Here is a 17837-nt window from a genome sequence, read left to right on the forward strand (position 1 = left end):
CAGAACAAAACGGGGTTGCAGAAAGAATGAACCGTGCTCTATGTGAGAGCGGAAGGACTTACGGAATTATGAACACGTTATCTCCAAAATCGACCACCAGGAAAATCAACTGAGAAAACTCCATATGAGAGGTTTAAATCAGAGAAAGAGCTCTCTTCTTTGATGGTAGAGGTGTACAGTAATAGCTGGGCCTCACTTAACCATGTCCTAACAATGTCCTGGCAGTTTTCAGGTCAGACTTACTGTATCTAAATGGCCTGCACCTATAGCAAGGTGGAGGTGTATTCAATTTTGGTCAAAGATACATAGCTTGTTTTCCGCTATAGACATCCTTTATCTATATAGGTAGTTTTTGTTAAAGGTGAACTATGCCTTTAAGTTTATGTTCAAAAGTGCCCATTTTAAAGGCTTATACGCAAGTTAACGGCCATAAAAGGGGTATGGGGACTTCCGTACTGCCCTGAGGGACATGAATCAATGAAAAAATGTTTTTCAAAAGTACCATTTTTAAAAGGGTAGCCATTTTTTACTTCTTAAAGTTAAAAGAAAATGCAAAAATTCCTTTAAATATCATGTTTGGGGAGTCCCCTTAAACTACCTGCAAAGTTGCACATCTATACAATGTATAGAACCCGCTGGAGAAGACTGACATTTTTGTAAAAAAATTTAATTCTTATTAAAAAAAAAAACGTTAAAGAAACCCAGTGTGGGGTTCCCCCCTAATCCTTACCAGACCCTTTAGCTCTGGTAGAACTTTTAAGGGAACCCCACCTCCCAAAAATGGCGGGGGAAGTGCATGGGGTTCCCCCTAAAAACCACACCAGGCCCTGGGGCTTGGTGGGACTTTAAGGAGGAACCCCACCCCCCAAAAATGGGGGGGAAATTGTGGGGTCCCCCTAAATTCCTTCCAAACCCTTGATAAGAACACAGGCTTGGCAAGCCAGGAAAGAGGAGGGGACAAATGAGCGCCCCCCCCCTCCCCGTGGCTTAACAGGCCACGTGCCCTCGGCATTGCGATGGTGTCCCTATGCTCACAGGGACAAGAGCCTCTTTCCCACAACCATTGCCCAGTGGTTGTAGGGGGTCTGTGGGCAAGGGAGCTCATTAGTATCAGGGAACCCCTTTAAATAAGGGGGCACCCTGATGCTGCCCCCCTCCTTGTGATTGAGTAAGGGGTACTTGTACCCCTACCCATTCACTAAATGGTTAAATTGTGAAAAAATAAGATACCAGACTTTTGAAAAAATCATTTTTACAAGTTCTTTATTAAAAAAAAAGCCGAAAAAAATGAATCCATAGTTGTAATCCATCATCAATCACTGCGTTCAGTGGTGGTGATCAGGACAATGGTGATGGCTGACACTAGCATTAGAACACTCTACTGGTGCTGGCTGGTGATAAGGACACTATTTCTGGCTAATACTGGTATCAGAACACTGGTACTGATGCCGGCTGATGATCAGGACACTAATGCTGGCTGACACTGATACCAAAACACTGTACTGGTTCCAAGAGGTCATACAGGTAACTCCTATGAGAACAATAAGGGAGTCATTTTAATACAGTGGCCAGTCTGCAAGTGGGTGAAGAGAAACTGAACTTTGGAAAAAACGCAGGCAGAGGAGAAAGGACTAGTCACCAGCATTGCTTGTGGTCTCCCTGCACCTGATCTTTTCTTTATTACTGACTTTCAAAGCCTTGACCTGTGCCATGGCAGCCATCTTTATACAGATGGTTCCTGATATCAGAGAAGCCAGCAGGGAGAATAATGAACAGCATAGTAATAAGATTGCCAAATCTCACTCCAGATCTCTGGCACTAGCAGTCCAAAGGTACAGTACACTAAATTCTCATTGCATATATACAGCTATGAGGCTATAGACAGAGGAGTGCATAGGCACCCTCACAAAGCAGAAAGTGCATGGCTAATTTTTAGGAGGAATTTAAGACAAAAGGTACATTTTAGGGAATGCTTAGGGACAATCCACATTTATAGATATTCCCTGTAACAAAGCAAATAATAACTTTTTAAAGTAAAACTAAAGGCAAAACACTTTTTTTCCATTTTGGATAGAGAAAGGAAGGGATTTAACCCCTGACAATTTTTTATGCCATTTGTGTCACATTGGGGAGATTCCCCTTCACTTCCTGTCCCACAGCCAAAACAGGAAGTGAGAGAAAATCCCTGCAAATTAAGGGAATGTCTCAGGGCTCCTCTGGTCAACCAATACTAGGGTCCCCATTGGAAGGTTTCCCCAGTATTCCTGTTCTGATGACAACCCAAAATTTGAGTTTTCATTTTGCTTTCACTTCCAAAGAAAATGGTAGACAGGACAAATAGAGAGGGGGAATCTCTCTAACGATGGCACAGGCAGCAATAATATCTTGACAGGATATCTAATCCTTCTCCACTCTATCCAAAACTAGGGAAAAAAAGTATTGCCTTTTGTTATACTTTAAGTTTCACTTTGTGTAATACAGACCTTTATTTGTAAAGGCATACCTGTTTCTTTGAGTACAAAATGCTTTTGATGGTTTAACTGAGCAACAGTTTCACAGTGGTGCTTTGAGTTGAGCTACTCTTCTGTTAGTCCTAGTAAAAAGGCATTTCAACATTTCTTTTACTGTATCACAGAATGATTAAGCCTAGAGATCCTGTGAATAAATATTATTTTGTTTTTTAAATGCATGACTTACAATGTTTTTTCCAGTCATCATTCATTGGTCATGGCCATAGCAGAAGGCACAAATGCAAATGGATCAGTAAACCACAAACGTCTCCTAAGAAATGTCACACTTCCTCTTCACAGACCAGAAATACATTGGTAAATCTGAAACCACTATTTGCATTTACAGTTTGACCTTCCACCTTCGTGCACAGTGCATCCCACTCTTTTACTGGAGAATGCCTAGGACATTTGAGATGGAGGGTGAGCCTTTTATTTGGCACCATACAGCACTGGTTTGTATGATCAGGAAGCAGCGTTTTCAAAGAAAAAGCAAACGAAAAAAATACATTTTATGGCACATCAAAGCAAAAATCTGGCACAAATTATTATGTATGAGAACAGAAAACTGTAAGATAAAAAGGTTTGAGACCTCAATCAAGATTTACCACAAATGATTACTTACCCAAACAGTAAAGAAAATATTTGTTATAAAAAAACAAATTTAGCATTTAAAAGCGACATGAAACAGATATTCAATCCTATATTAATACTGTCAAGTTGACTAACATGCAGCCTTGGACAGCCAATACCCACACCAATATATTCAGTATTATCCAATCTGTCTGATTATGCAAAGCAAAATAAAGCAATCATGCATCTTTGACATATTCGCTATTCAGTAGTGCAGATCAGACAGGTAACTGGACTGCAGTTGTAAAAAGGGGACACTTTTTTATTGACCTTGTAAAGGTGAAAACTTCTGCAGAAAATCTCATAATATTGTTTTTTGTTTCATGTGACTATAGTGAGGTCTGCTTAACCCCAAACTTTGTTGAGAAAAGAAGGAAATGGTACCAAATACAATGCCACCCTTGTTTTACCTAAAGTTTAAGGACAGGTAAGAGAACATCTGTGTTAAGTAGCCAAGGAAGACAGCACATTTGTCAAATACAGGAATGCGGGGCATCTTAATCTTAAATAACACAAGAGGATCCATTCACTATAGAAAATCACATGCGGTATTTAGGTGATCTGAAACATTTTCCCCAAATATCACATGTGATGCTGAAAATGTCACTTCACTATCCCTTGCTCGGTAAATTTACTAAAGGAAATAAATAAATATGGAAAATAAGCAGTGGTCAAGGCATGTGATACTTAATAAATGTGTTTGAATTTAGCTTGTTGTTAAAGAGCAGCCACTTGCATCCTTAACAACCTGTAAATATCATGGTTGTTAAGGAACAGGCTGCTGCCACAGGATTCCCTGCTGAAAGAAGAATGTAAACAAAAGAACTGCCGACATTAACCACTTTCCTGCCGCCCTATAGCAGATATACTGCTACAGGGCAGCAGGGGTGCTCAAAATCACGTATATATATGTGATTTAGCAATTCCGAGTAGGGGGCACACGCGAACCGCGCACACACCCTACCCGCACTACCATTCGTTGCCGCGGCTGTCAATCACTGGGTCCCGGCCAGTGATTACCCGCCTGCGCCCGGTGATTACTGAGCATCTCCGATGGGAAGGAGGACTGCTTTGTTTACTAACAGTCCTCCTCCCTGTCAGCTGGGGCACACTGCTCTGGATGACTGTGCACAGCACAGCCATCCACAGCAGTGTGATAACAGTGAAGCACACAGACACCGCCCCCCCCCCAGTAAAGCACTCCCTGCACAGAGTGAACCCTTTGATCGCCCCTCATGTTAACCCCTTCCTGCCCAGTGCCATTAGTACAGCGTCAATGCTTTTTTTTAGCACTGATCACTGTATTGGTGTTGAAAGTAGGTAGGTGGTCTTTTTCCTTTTCCTTGGGGGCCCCCTCAAGATACCAACGGTCACACCTGGACACAGCTACGAGATCTCGGAAAGTGAATGCACTCAAATCACCTCAGTTGCGATTGCAAACACTTCAGTTTTATTGGCATAACATCGGGGTTATTATACTGTAGTCTTTAGGCAAACACACCCTCTGACCATCCAATCAGATACATGTACATTGTTTTACCTTAACTCAACAATTATTTGTATGAGGTTTGCATTTTCACTCTTCTGCTTTATCTATCATACCATATCTGCTCTATCGCCCAGGCCATGGCTGTAATCTGACCCAACGCCCAGACCATGGCTCTAATCTGACCTAACACCCAAGTTGTGGTTAAAACTTTTCAGAAGTGAGAGTAAACCTTATCTGCTTTTTTGTAAGGGTTTGCAAAAACACTCATTTCTACATGAAGCTGAGATAGACAGTTTTGTTAGTGTGCACACATCTCATATATATATATTAAACTAGCATCTTGTATTAGTGTATACAAAATGGATTCAGTTATATTCCATTTAATCCTTTCAGTCCCCTCTTTTATCACATAGTGATAACACTTTTCATTGACTTACTCTCCCTATCGTCTCAATCCCATGCATTTCCTCATATTGTTGAAGCAAAAACATTTCCTCCCTTTCCTTCTCATTAATTCTCATTTTGATACACATGATCATTCAGTTGTGATGAGGTAACCCCTCACCCATCCTGAACTCCCAGAGGGTTTCTGAACCACTGGCTCCTTTCTATCATATGAAATCTCCAATAGAAACCATAGTGGGACAATAATAACAGTCACTATTGTTAAGATAATAATCAAGTTCATCCAGTCCTCATGGGGATCCAATAGGTTGGGTAGCAAAGTTCTTGGCTCCTTCTTCTGTTGGTTGATCAGCTTGCTTGTGTCTCTCATCTTGGGAAATCCTTTTTACTCTTGATGCATGGATCCAGGTGCCTGATCCTTCAGCAAGAACAGCTGTACGTGTAATGGCCACGATCACTGTAGGTTCTCCAAACCGGGGTCTCACCCTTGGATCCAGTCTTCGGATCACCACTTGATCACCTACCTCGAAGAGGGGGGTTGGTTGATCTGCGGATAAAAGAAAAAAACAGCAGCATCATTTTGTTCGCTATTCAACTTTTCACACAATGCTTTTACATATTCTGCCTGTATCACCTCTAAATCTCCTTTCTACCACAGAGGGGGTTGCTGTCTAGTCCAAGGGGTAGGGAATGGTCTGCCCATTAGTATCTCAAAGGGAGACAACTTACTCCGTTTATGAGGTGTCATCCTTATTTCAGCTAGTATAGCAGGTAACACAGCTGGCCAATTCTTCAGAGTCCCTCCTGTGGCTTTCACTAATTTATCCTTAATTGTTCTATTCATTCTTTCCACTACTCCAGAACTCTAAGGGTGATAAGGAATATGGAGCTTCCATTGAATACTCAAAGCCTTTGAGACTCCCTGAGTCACTGCTGCAGTAAAAGCTGGTCCCTGATCACTTTCTATGAACAAAGGACAACCCCATCTAGGGATGATTTCCTTACACAAAACCTTGACCACTGTCTCTGCTGTTTCATTCCTACATGGGAAAGCTTCCGGACAACCTGAAAATCTGTCTACTACCACCAACAACTTATCTCCTTCTTTTGATTTAGGGAGATGTGTAAAATCTATCTGTAGATGTGTGAATGGTGCCTCAGGGGGTGTTAAATGTTCATGTTTCCCATGCTGGCCATGCCCAGGGTTGTTTTGTAAACAAGTAAGGCACCTTCCCAATGTTTCCTCCACCAAATCATGGAGAAACCATACACAAAACTGTTTGCGCATTTCTTTCTCCACTAACTGTTTTCCCTTATGACCTACACCATGAAAATTTTGAATGAATAATACAGCAGCTGCCTGTGGAAGTCCTACAATCCCCTCTTTTGACATAAGACCATGTTTGTCTTGTGTCAAACCTCTGCTAGCCCAAAAATCAACTTCACTCTCAGAGGCTTGTGCCTGCAGTGTACCTAAAAGCTCATTTGACAGTAGGGATGAAGTGGACAACATTACCATAGATAGATCTGCTCGATTATGCAGTTGCCCTGCAGTTTTTTCAGCTGCATCTGCCATAGCATTGCCTTTTGTGACTGGGTCTTTGGCATTAGTATGTGCCCGCACTTTAATGACCGCTATCCTTCTTGGAAGTTGGAGTGCAGCAAGCAAATCCTGGATCAAAGAATGATGGGATATTGACTTGCCATCGGCCGTAGTAAAACCACGGCGTTGCCAAATACGGCCAAAATCATGTACAACCCCAAAGACATATTTAGAATCTGTGTATATGTTAACATCTCGATCTTGATAAAGAGTGCAAGCTCGTGTTAGGGCCACTAATTTAGCTGCTTGTGCACTGGGGTAGGGGATGGAACCTGTTTCAATAATAAGAGGTGGTTCTACTACTGCATAGCCTGTGATGTATGTAGCATCACTAGGGCGTGTACAAGATCCATCGACAAACACATCAGGGGCTCCAGGAATCGGAGTCTCCAACATATCTAGTCGCGGAGAAGTGTCAGCTTGGATAACATCCAGGCAATTGTGTTCCTCCTGCAATTCTGGTGACCTTGTGTTGTGAAGATTAATCAGGGAGGACAATAAAAGAGATGGTCCTGATGTAGATGGGCTGTATTTCACTGTGAGATTATTGGTGGATGTCAAAATTACTTCACATCCCGCCAGGCGTTGTGCTGACATGTGTTGAGTGTTAATGTTTTTCAGTACATGTAGGACATGATGAGATGTGTGTAATATCAATGGGTTTCCCAAAACTATGATAGATGCCATTTCCACAGCCAAGGCACACACAGACAAAGCTTGGAGACACCCCGGCATGCCCTGGACCGGGATGGGCATTGTTTTTGATAAATATGCTACCGGCCTCATGGCACCTCCGTGCTCTTGAGCTAGTACTGCAGCCATGGTTTTACATGCAGATTGACAATACAAATGACAAGATTTAGTATAATCCGGTAACCCTAATGCGGGAGACGAGACCAGTGCTGTCTTCAAATATTCAAATGCCTGCACCAATGGCAGCGTCCATTCAATACGGTCTGGTTGATCTTTCAGTGTTACTTGGCGTAATACATTGTCATAATAAGAACAGTCAGGAATCCACTGTCTACAATAGTTTACCATACCTAGGAAGGATTGCATCTGAACCTTAGTTTCTGGTTTTGGTTGTTGACATATTGCTGCCACTCTCCTTGGGCTCAGCCCCCTCTGGCCCTCAGACAATACAAATCCTAGGTACTCAACTTGTGGTGCCACAAACTGCATCTTTTTGCGAGAGACTTTCTGTCCCTGATCAGCCAGAAACCGTAACAATAATAATGAATCAGCCTGACACGCCTTCTCGCTCACAGAACTAATCAGTAAATCATCCGCGTATTGGATAATTACTGAACCATGGGTGGGTACCCAGTCATTGAGCATGGATCTACTGGCCATGGTATATGCTGCCGGCAAGTAGCCCTGAGAGAGATGGGTCCAGGTTAGCCTCTCCCCTTGAAAACAAAAAGTAAACAATACCTGTGTCTCCGGGTCAACTGGGACACTAAAAAATGCATTTGACAGATCAATTACTGTAAAATGTGTGGCGTTGGCAGGTATAGCATTTACCAAAGTTGTTATATCTGGGACTACAGCGGCAATGCAGGAGCACATGAAATTTATGATACCAGACCTGTCCATCTTTTGCTTGTACCAGGAGGGGAGGTGTAATGCAAGTAGGGATTTCCTTGGATTAGGGCATCCCTGTACTATAGCATCCAGCTCCTTGGGATCTATTGCCTTTAAAATCAGCTGCTCCCCAATCATCATGAATGGAAAGGCTGAATTCATCATATCTAGCTCAGCTGTCTCATCTTTAACTTCCCCCTTGTTACTTTCTGCTGACCTAAGAATTCTATCACTCTTTTCTACCTTCTTTATGGTGGTCTCTTTACTTTCCCTTTACCCCTCTCAGTATCCCTTTGACTAACACTCCCAGTTTCCCCATCTGAGCTAGATTCTTCTGACTCCCCTGTATATATCTGGGAAGCAGCAATAAGAACCTCTTCATCTTCATCTACTTGTTTTACCTGTGGGAGTGCTGGGTATAATGGGGCTGCATGTGGAGCTGTAGGGGCAGGACGTCTCACTGTGTTTGTATGGCGGTGGTGGTGTGAAATCATTTGCTACAATTAGAGTCTTATAGCCTGGTGCATACTTCAACCAATTCTTACCCCCTTCATACATATAATTCTTGTCCCAATCTGGATTTCCAGTCCCCCAGATACCTACCTGAGGTTGTTCATGCAAACACATTCCTCTAATCATATCCATACACATAGTGTCATTTCCCCCTTCACAAGGAAAACTAGCTCCACCCAGTCTTTTTGACCATCCCACTAAATTATCCACCCAGGGATTAACATAATAAATATCATAAGGAGATACCCTTGCTACATATTCTTTACAAGTTTCATTTAAGGTAGATGTGTTCTTTCCCCTCAGCTTTCTAGTTTTTCTAAACAACTTAATCAACTTTTGTGGCGGCACATGATGGGGTCCTTCCTCCTTACCTGAGGAATTACCCATAGCAGTAAATTAGTAAACTAACAAACAAGAAAAAAAAAACAACAATAACACACTTTTTACAAATTATACAAAGTGCTGTGCCAGGTGTGTCCTGGTATTATTCCCCGAGCCGAGAATCCCTTAGTCTCGCTCCTAAAACTCCAACCACCAAATTTCCCTGAAGTTCAGAATAATTACCTCGGTAAAGAAAGCATTAAAAGATAAAACTCTCACTTACCTTGGCAATTATCCCACTTCTGACACCACTGAAAGTAGGTAGGTGGTCTTTTTCCTTTTCCTTGGGGGCCCCCTCAAGATACCAACGGTCACACCTGGACACAGCTACGAGATCTCGGAAAGTGAATGCACTCAAATCACCTCAGTTGCGATTGCAAACACTTCAGTTTTATTGGCATAACATCGGGGTTATTATACTGTAGTCTTTAGGCAAACACACCCTCTGACCATCCAATCAGATACATGTACATTGTTTTACCTTAACTCAACAATTATTTGTATGAGGTTTGCATTTTCACTCTTCTGCTTTATCTATCATACCATATCTGCTCTATCGCCCAGGCCATGGCTGTAATCTGACCCAACGCCCAGACCATGGCTCTAATCTGACCTAACACCCAAGTTGTGGTTAAAACTTTTCAGAAGTGAGAGTAAACCTTATCTGCTTTTTTGTAAGGGTTTGCAAAAACACTCATTTCTACATGAAGCTGAGATAGACAGTTTTGTTAGTGTGCACACATCTCATATATATATATTAAACTAGCATCTTGTATTAGTGTATACAAAATGGATTCAGTTATATTCCATTTAATCCTTTCAGGTGTCACTGGGGATGTCAGTGACACCAATTCAGTTCCCCCCAGTGTCAGAATGCCTGCCACAGTTCCGCAGTCCCGCTACAAGTTGCTGATCACCGCCATTACTATTAAAAAAAAATAATTCCAGTATGTATACCGCCATTTGTAAACGCAATAACTTTCATGTAAACCAATTAATTTACACATACAGGGATTCTTGTTAGCAAAGACATGTAGCAGAATACATTTTGGCCTAAATTTATGACGAAATTTGATTTTTTAAATTTTTTACTTGACATGTTTAATAGCAAAAAGTCAAAAATATTGTTTTTTTTTTTCAAAATTGTTGGTCTTTTTTTTTATAGCACAAAAAATAAAAAGTGCACAGGCAATCAAATACCACCAAAAGAAAGCGCAATCCATGGGAAAATAAGGACATAAATTCCATTTGGGTGCAGCGTTGCATGACCACGCAATTGTCAGTTAAAGTAATGCAGCACCATAACGCAAAAAATGGTCTGGTCAGGGAGGGAGGTAAATCCTCAGGAGGGCAAGTGGTTAATTTTCTTTTTTAAAACAGCGTGCAGTTCCCCCTGAATCAATACCAGGTCCTTCGGGTCTGGTATGGAATATCACACCACTGATCCAACTTGACCTGCACCCCATATTCATTTCACATGATGGAGCAAAACCTGGGGGCCTCCTGCTTTGTAGCCCACCTTTCCTGGACAGCCGTGCTGCATGATGAGGGTCTGGTATTAATTTTGGGGGGGGCCCATACCATTTTTTTTTACATTTCAGAGTGGGGTTCTCCTTAAAATCCTTACCAGACCCAAAGGGCCTGGTGTAGATCGGGGGAGACCCCCACACTGTTTTTTAAAAAAATGTTTTTAATGCTGGCAATTCTTTTGTTTACATCCTGCTGTCGATGGGGATCCCACTGACAGCAGAGGAGTCGTGGTTGTTAAGGATGCCTTAACATACCACCTGCTTTCACTACTATAATACCACATTACTTCATAAAATAGATCTTAAAGTGGTAGATACCACTTTATGGATGGAGGTCTTCAAAGGACTTCTGTGTGTGGAGGCTGTGTTGTAAATGGTCATGTTGTGAATGGGTGTGCAGCTTCAGTATACACAACTGAAATATTGGCCTATAGTTGAACTATCATACTATCTAGATCAAACTGCCAATTTTCATACGTATCCCATAATTTCCACAGTAATAGTGAGAAACACACATGAACACACATGAGTGTATGCTTGTAAATTTTTTCTACTGACTAAAATAAATTACAATTCTAGCCAACAGAATGACTTTACACACATACGCCTATAAATGCATACGAGCATAAATGTGCATAAATAAGTGCATACGTGCTGTTAAGGATGCAACATTAGAGGCATTTTTTTCTGCCAAGCTCTGGCAGAATAAATGCAGCATACATTCATATGGCCATTTGCATGAGACCTAAAGGTTTTTGTTTGAGCATTTTATGTTCTGAGGTGAAAAAGCTCTGCACCTGTCTTGCACTATCTCCTGCCTGTAAAGAACCCTGTTATATGTTCTCTGAAGGGAAACTATAGGCTGTGTATATTGCCCAGACATATTGAACTAATGTCCCTATTTAAACAAGGCCTGTAAAAAACAACTGCAGCCAACAACAATTAGCAAATATGCCCTGTGAAAAGACAATTGCAGCCAGAAACAATTAGGAAATATGCCCTGTGAAAAGACAATTGCAGCCAGAAACAATTAGGAAATATGCCCTGTGAAAAGACAATTGCAACCAGCAACAATTAGGAAATATGCCCTGTGAAAAGACAATTGCAGCCAGCGACAATTAGGAAATATGGCCTGTGAAAAAACAATTGCAGCCAGCAACAATTAGGAAATATGCCCTGTGAAAAGACAATTACAGCCAGCGACAATTAGGAAATATGGCCTGTGAAAAAACAATTGCAGCCAGCAACAATTAGGAAATATGCCCTGTGAAAAGACAATTACAGCCAGCGACAATTAGGAAATATTCCCTGTGAAAAGACAATTGCAACCAGCAACAATTAGGAAATATGCCCTGTGAAAAGACAATTGCAGCCAGCAACAATTAGGAAATATGCCCTGTGAAAAGACAATTACAGCCAGCAACAATTAGGAAATATGCCCTGTGAAAAGACAATTGCAGCCAGCAACAATTAGGAAATATGCCCTGTGAAAAAACAAATGTAGCCAGTTATGACTGTAGTGCATAAACACAGGAACAGTCTGTTAATAGGCTGCAGTATATTGGCTTTTAACAAGAATGGAAAAAAGTAAAAACCCTTCCCTCCTTTAGCTTCCCTAAAATGCAGAGACCCGTATTACTAAATAATGTCCAGGAAGGGTTATATATGTAATTAAAATGACCTGCCAGTGTCTAAAGCTTCACACTAATCTCTCTCTATGCAGTGTGTCTCCAGTTCTCTCTACGCTTTCCCTATTACAGGTAAAGCACATAGTCAATCAGGGCCAGATATAGCCTATCTAATCTGGGGGTGCAGTAAAAAAAGTAAGGGGGCATAATGTCAACACCATGTGTAAGTCACTGAGAGTCTGTCACACTGTCACCACTAGTATGTATTAGGCAGTCATTAGATTTGGATGATTAAACAGAACCTGTGCCCCTTTATCAGGAGTCCTAATCAAAGTCTCATATTACATGCCCCCTTATATTAGGTGTCCCCATCACAGTGCCCCTTACATCAGGATCATCATCAGGGTGTTCCCTTACATCAGATGTCACCTTCAGAGTCCCCCTCCCCTTACAGCAACTGTCCCCAACAGAATGACCCCTTACATATGATCAGTTATCCCCATCAGAGTCTCCCCTTACATCAGGTGTCCCCATCAATGTGTCCATTTACATATGAGCAGTTATCCCAATCAGAGTGCCCCCTTATATTAGGTGTCCCAATCAGAGTGCCCCCTTACATTAAGTGTCCCAATCAGAGTACCCCTTACATGGGATTGCCCCCATCAGAGTGCCTCCTTATAGCAACTGTTTGCATCAAACTGGCTCATGGATCAGTGTATGTATTCTAAGAGACCTGGAGGAGCACAGCTAAAATCTTGGGGGGGGGGAAAGCACACACCAGCACCCCCTTAGATACAACCGATGTGACCTCATCCTTTTGTAGTTAGGAGGCTGGCTTTTCCAAAATCCTATTATTGGCCCTTCTAAACCTGCTAATTTTTGTTAAAATGCCTCTGAGACTCAACCATTTAAAAGCTGAATGACAGGGGGTGGGAATCAACAACAGAAGGACATATGGCTCAAACATTATTTGTTAAAGCCCTGTGTACACCCTAGAATTAGGATCCAAATGGACACAGAAACAAGTGTGATCTGGTGATCATCTCCTGTCTAGGATTTCTTTAGATATGTTGATAATCAATCCCTTCAAGACCAGATGTTTTACACCCTTCCAGTTCAAGCCAATTTTGTTTTTCAGTTTTTAGCATTGTCACAGTTTGACAATTATTCAGTCATGCAAGACTTTATGCAAAATAATTTTATATCATTTTTAGGTGTTATTTAATTACCACTGTGTTTTTTTTACTTTTTAGACCAAAAATTTAGAAACATTTTTTTTTCTTAGTTTCTGTTATAAAACTTTGCAAATAAATTATCTTTCTTCATAAACTCATACCAAAAGGAATTCTACTACATTTCTTTGGTGGAAAAAAAGCATATCAGTGAATATTATTTAGTCTGTTTGAAAGTTATAGAATTTACAGGCTATGGTATATTTGTATATGTTTGACAATTGATAAGTCCTGATATACTGACTGCCTGTCTCATTTCCTGAGTCCCTAAAATGCCTGGATAGTACAAATATCCCCAACAATATTTCAAAAGTAGAAAGTCCAAAGTATTTCTGAAGTTGTAATTTTTTGTCACAATTTTATGGAAAACAAAGAAATTAAAAAAATTTTGTTTCACAAAGCTTTCATTTTAGCAAGTTATTTCTCACACACAACATAGGCATACTTACAATTACAACTCAAAACACATTCTGCTTCTCCTCCCGAGTATATGGATACCACATGTGTGACACCTTTTCACAGCCTAGATGCATAGAAGAGCCCCAAATCTAAGGAGAACCTTTGGGCTTTCAGGACGCATAAATTAAGCATTTTTCTGAATACTTATCATATTTCTTGAGTCCCTGAAGTGCCAGAACAGGAGAAACGCCCACACCTCATTTTCTGAAAGGCATAGTGAGTCGTTTGAAAATGTCATTTTATGCCAAACATTTTTGGACAATGCAGGAAGGAAAATGAAAATGTATTTTTTAAACAAAGTTACCAATTAATAAGATATTTCTAACACACAACTTAAGCATACCTAGAATTATACCACAAAACATATTCTGCTGCTCCTCCCGAGTATACCACATGTGTGAGATATTTCACAGCCTAGCCACAGAGAGAGACTTCAGGCTTTTTGAGGACATAAATTACACATCTAATTACCTGACTACATATCACATTTTTGGATGCCCTGGAGTACCAGGACAGTGGAAATGACCAAGGTTTGGAAAGCATTGTTTCTCAGAAATTTTTGAAAAATTAATAATAAAAATTAAACTTTTTTTTTACACAAAGTTGTCAATTAATAAGATATTTCTAACAAACAGCATAGGCATACTTTTTCACAACCTAGACACATAGGGAGGCCCAAAATCACATTTGTATGTTCTAGGAACATAAATTACACATCTAATTTCCTGCCTACCTATCATGTTTTTGGAGGCCCTGGAGCAAAAAGACAGCTGAAACACCCATAAATGACCACATTTTGGAAAGCAAACACCCCAAGGTATTTTCTAAGAGGCACGATGAGTCTTTTGAAGACTTCATTTTTTAGCCACAAGTTTTTGGAAAATGTGAATAGAAAATGAAAGTGTACAAAGGTATTGACACAAAGTTGTCAATAAAATATTTCTAATGTACAACATAGGAATACATAGAATAACACTCTAAACACATTCTGCTAATCCACATGTGTAAGAATTTTTCACAATCAGGGGACCAAAATCCAAGAAGCACGTTCAGGCATTCTAGCAGCATAAATTACACATTTAATTTCCTGACTACCTCTCACATTTATGGACACTTTGAATGGCTGCACTTTTAGGGCTTGTTCACACATGAGGTTTTGGGGCAGTAAAACCTTGTGGTTGAGCAGCAGTTTTACTGCCTAACCCCACCGAACACTACTCCATTTAGCTGCAGAGGCAGAAGCTGGGGGTGTAAACATGCCGTGACAGTGATGCCTTGCTTTTCAGTAATGGTAGGAATTATACTCCTGTCACAATACAATATCACCAAAGTAACACTGTGTGTTTGCTCTGGTGACAGTATGTTAAAAAAAAAATAAACACCACACTGTCACCAGAATGTACTGCCATGTGGTTTTTGATCAGATCATCAGTGTAGCAGCCAATGTTTCTGATCAATATAGAGAGCAGCTCAAAGAGAGAACAACTCAAAGGCTGCAGGTATGTAGACTGTGTTTACAGTGTAAACGCTGTGATTGGACACAGCATTCACAGAGCACACCGCGGTGCACTCTAGAAGCAGCACAGGAGCGGAAGACACAGGAGGAGTTAAGTCAATGAGGTGGTAACCGTAATAATGATGAGTATGGGCAGTCATAAGTGGATTGAAACATTATATCAATACACAGTGGAAAAGATGTATACATTTTAAGGGCCTATGCTGAAATACTTTTGTTCATTTTAGAAAGGATTTAAATTGCTACACAAATCTATAGGAAAGCAAAACTTGCCTAAAGCAGGTCAAATGCAGATCAGAAGAAGGTCAACAGCAGGTCAAATACACCTGTCAATCAGTTCCAAATGATCTTAAGAGTAGCTCAACTGATGTCAAACTGATACAATTGACACATTCCCATACAAAGCCCACTGGCACAGCGTCCTTAGGGCGGTGATGATATATATATATATATATATATATATATAATTTGCCTTAATTCTAAGTGACATAGATTCAACAAGGTGTTGGAAATATTCCTTGGAGATTTTGGTCCATTTTGACACGATAGCATCATGCAGTTGCTGCAGATTTGTCAGGTGCATATCCATGATGCGAATCTCCTATTCCACCACAACCTAAACGTGCTCTTTTGGATTGAGATCGGGTGTTTGCGGAGGCCAGTGGAGTACAGTTCATGAAACCTGTTCGAGATGATTTGAGCTTTCTGACATGGTCCATTATTCTGCTGAAAGTAGCCATCAGAATATGGGTACACTGTACCCATAAAGTGATGGATATGGTCAGCAACAATACTTAGGTAGGCCATGACGTTTAAACAATGCTCATTTGGAACCAAGGGGCCCAAACAGTGCCAAGAAAATATCCCCCAAACCCGCTGATAACAGCTCTATGGTTTGCTAAAGTTAATGAACTCAGGGACATAGAAGATCTTTCGGCCATGTCACATAATACGGAAGAAGTCTTTACTGAAACTTGGAGGCCATGGTACTATTTTATATACACCGATGCCTACCTTAGGGAGATGGCTGTAACCCGGTGATACCACTTCCCTGGTTCTTGGACTCTCACCTGGAGGGGGGACACCTCCCCGTTCTCTTCTCTTTTCTTTTCCCTTTTATTTTTTTCTTTGGGGAGCTCCTACCTGTTTTACCTGTACCTGTTTTACCTGTGCAGGCTGCTTTTCCTATTTTCCTCTTCTGTATCCCCCCCCTCTATGTTTGGGTAAGCCCTTCTTTCTGTGTTTATTTAGCTGACCATTACCCACTGTGGCATTGCTCTGGTACCGTCTGCAGCTTAGGTTGCGATATCTTGTTGTTCACTGGACTTTCCCTTCGCAGTTTTGCCTGGACTAATGCTGTTACGTGCCTGACATAAGGTTTTTTGTGTAATACCCAGTTATGATACACTGTAATGTGCTTTTGTACTCATATCTGTTCTGTGTTGAAACTTTCTTAAAATAAAGGAATTTTAAAAAAAGAAAATATCCATCAACACCAGCCTGAATCGTTGACACAAGGCAGGATGGATCCATGCTTTCATGTTGTTTATACCAAATTCTGGCCCTACCATATGAACATCACTGAAATCAAGACTAATCAGACCAGGCAACATTTTTCCAATCTTTTATTGTCCAATTTTAGTGAGCCTGTGAGAATTGTAGCCTCTGTTTCCTGTTCTTAGCTGACAGTTGCACCCAGTGTGGTCTTCTACTGCTGTAGTCCATCTGCTTCAAGGTTTGACGTGTTGTGCATTCAGAGATGGTATTCTGCATACCTTGGTTGTAGCAAGTGGTTATTTGAGTTACTGTTACCTTTCTATCATCTCGAACCAGTCTGCCCATTCTCCTTTGACCTTTGACATCAACAAGGCATATTAGTCCACACAACTGGATATCTTCTCTTTTTCGGACCATTCTCAAAAAACCCTAGAGATGGTTGTGTGTGAAAATCCCAGTAGATCAGCAGTTTTTGAACTACTCAGACCGCCCCATCTGGCACCAACAACCATGCCACATTCAAAGTCACTTAAGCCCCTTTCTTCCTCATCATGTTGCTTAGTTTGAACTTCATCAAGTTGTCTTCACTACACCTAGATGCCTAAATGCATTGAGTTGCTTTCATGTGATTGGCTGATTAGCAATTTGTGTTCTATATATATATATATATATATATATATACAGTGCTCAGCATAAATGAGTACACCCCAACAGATTTGTCAGAAAGAAAACATTTACTTTCCTTTCAGAATCAACATTTTTTATGGGACATTATACTTCAAGATACTCCCACAACAATATAAAGATTCTTCACAACTAGTCTCCACAGTCATATCTCCATAAGAAACATGAACAAAACCT

Source organism: Staurois parvus, unplaced genomic scaffold (assembly GCF_062004578.1).
Source record: "Staurois parvus isolate SC_StPar_1 unplaced genomic scaffold, SC_StPar_1.0 ptg000450l, whole genome shotgun sequence".
Lineage (NCBI taxonomy): Eukaryota > Metazoa > Chordata > Amphibia > Anura > Ranidae > Staurois > Staurois parvus.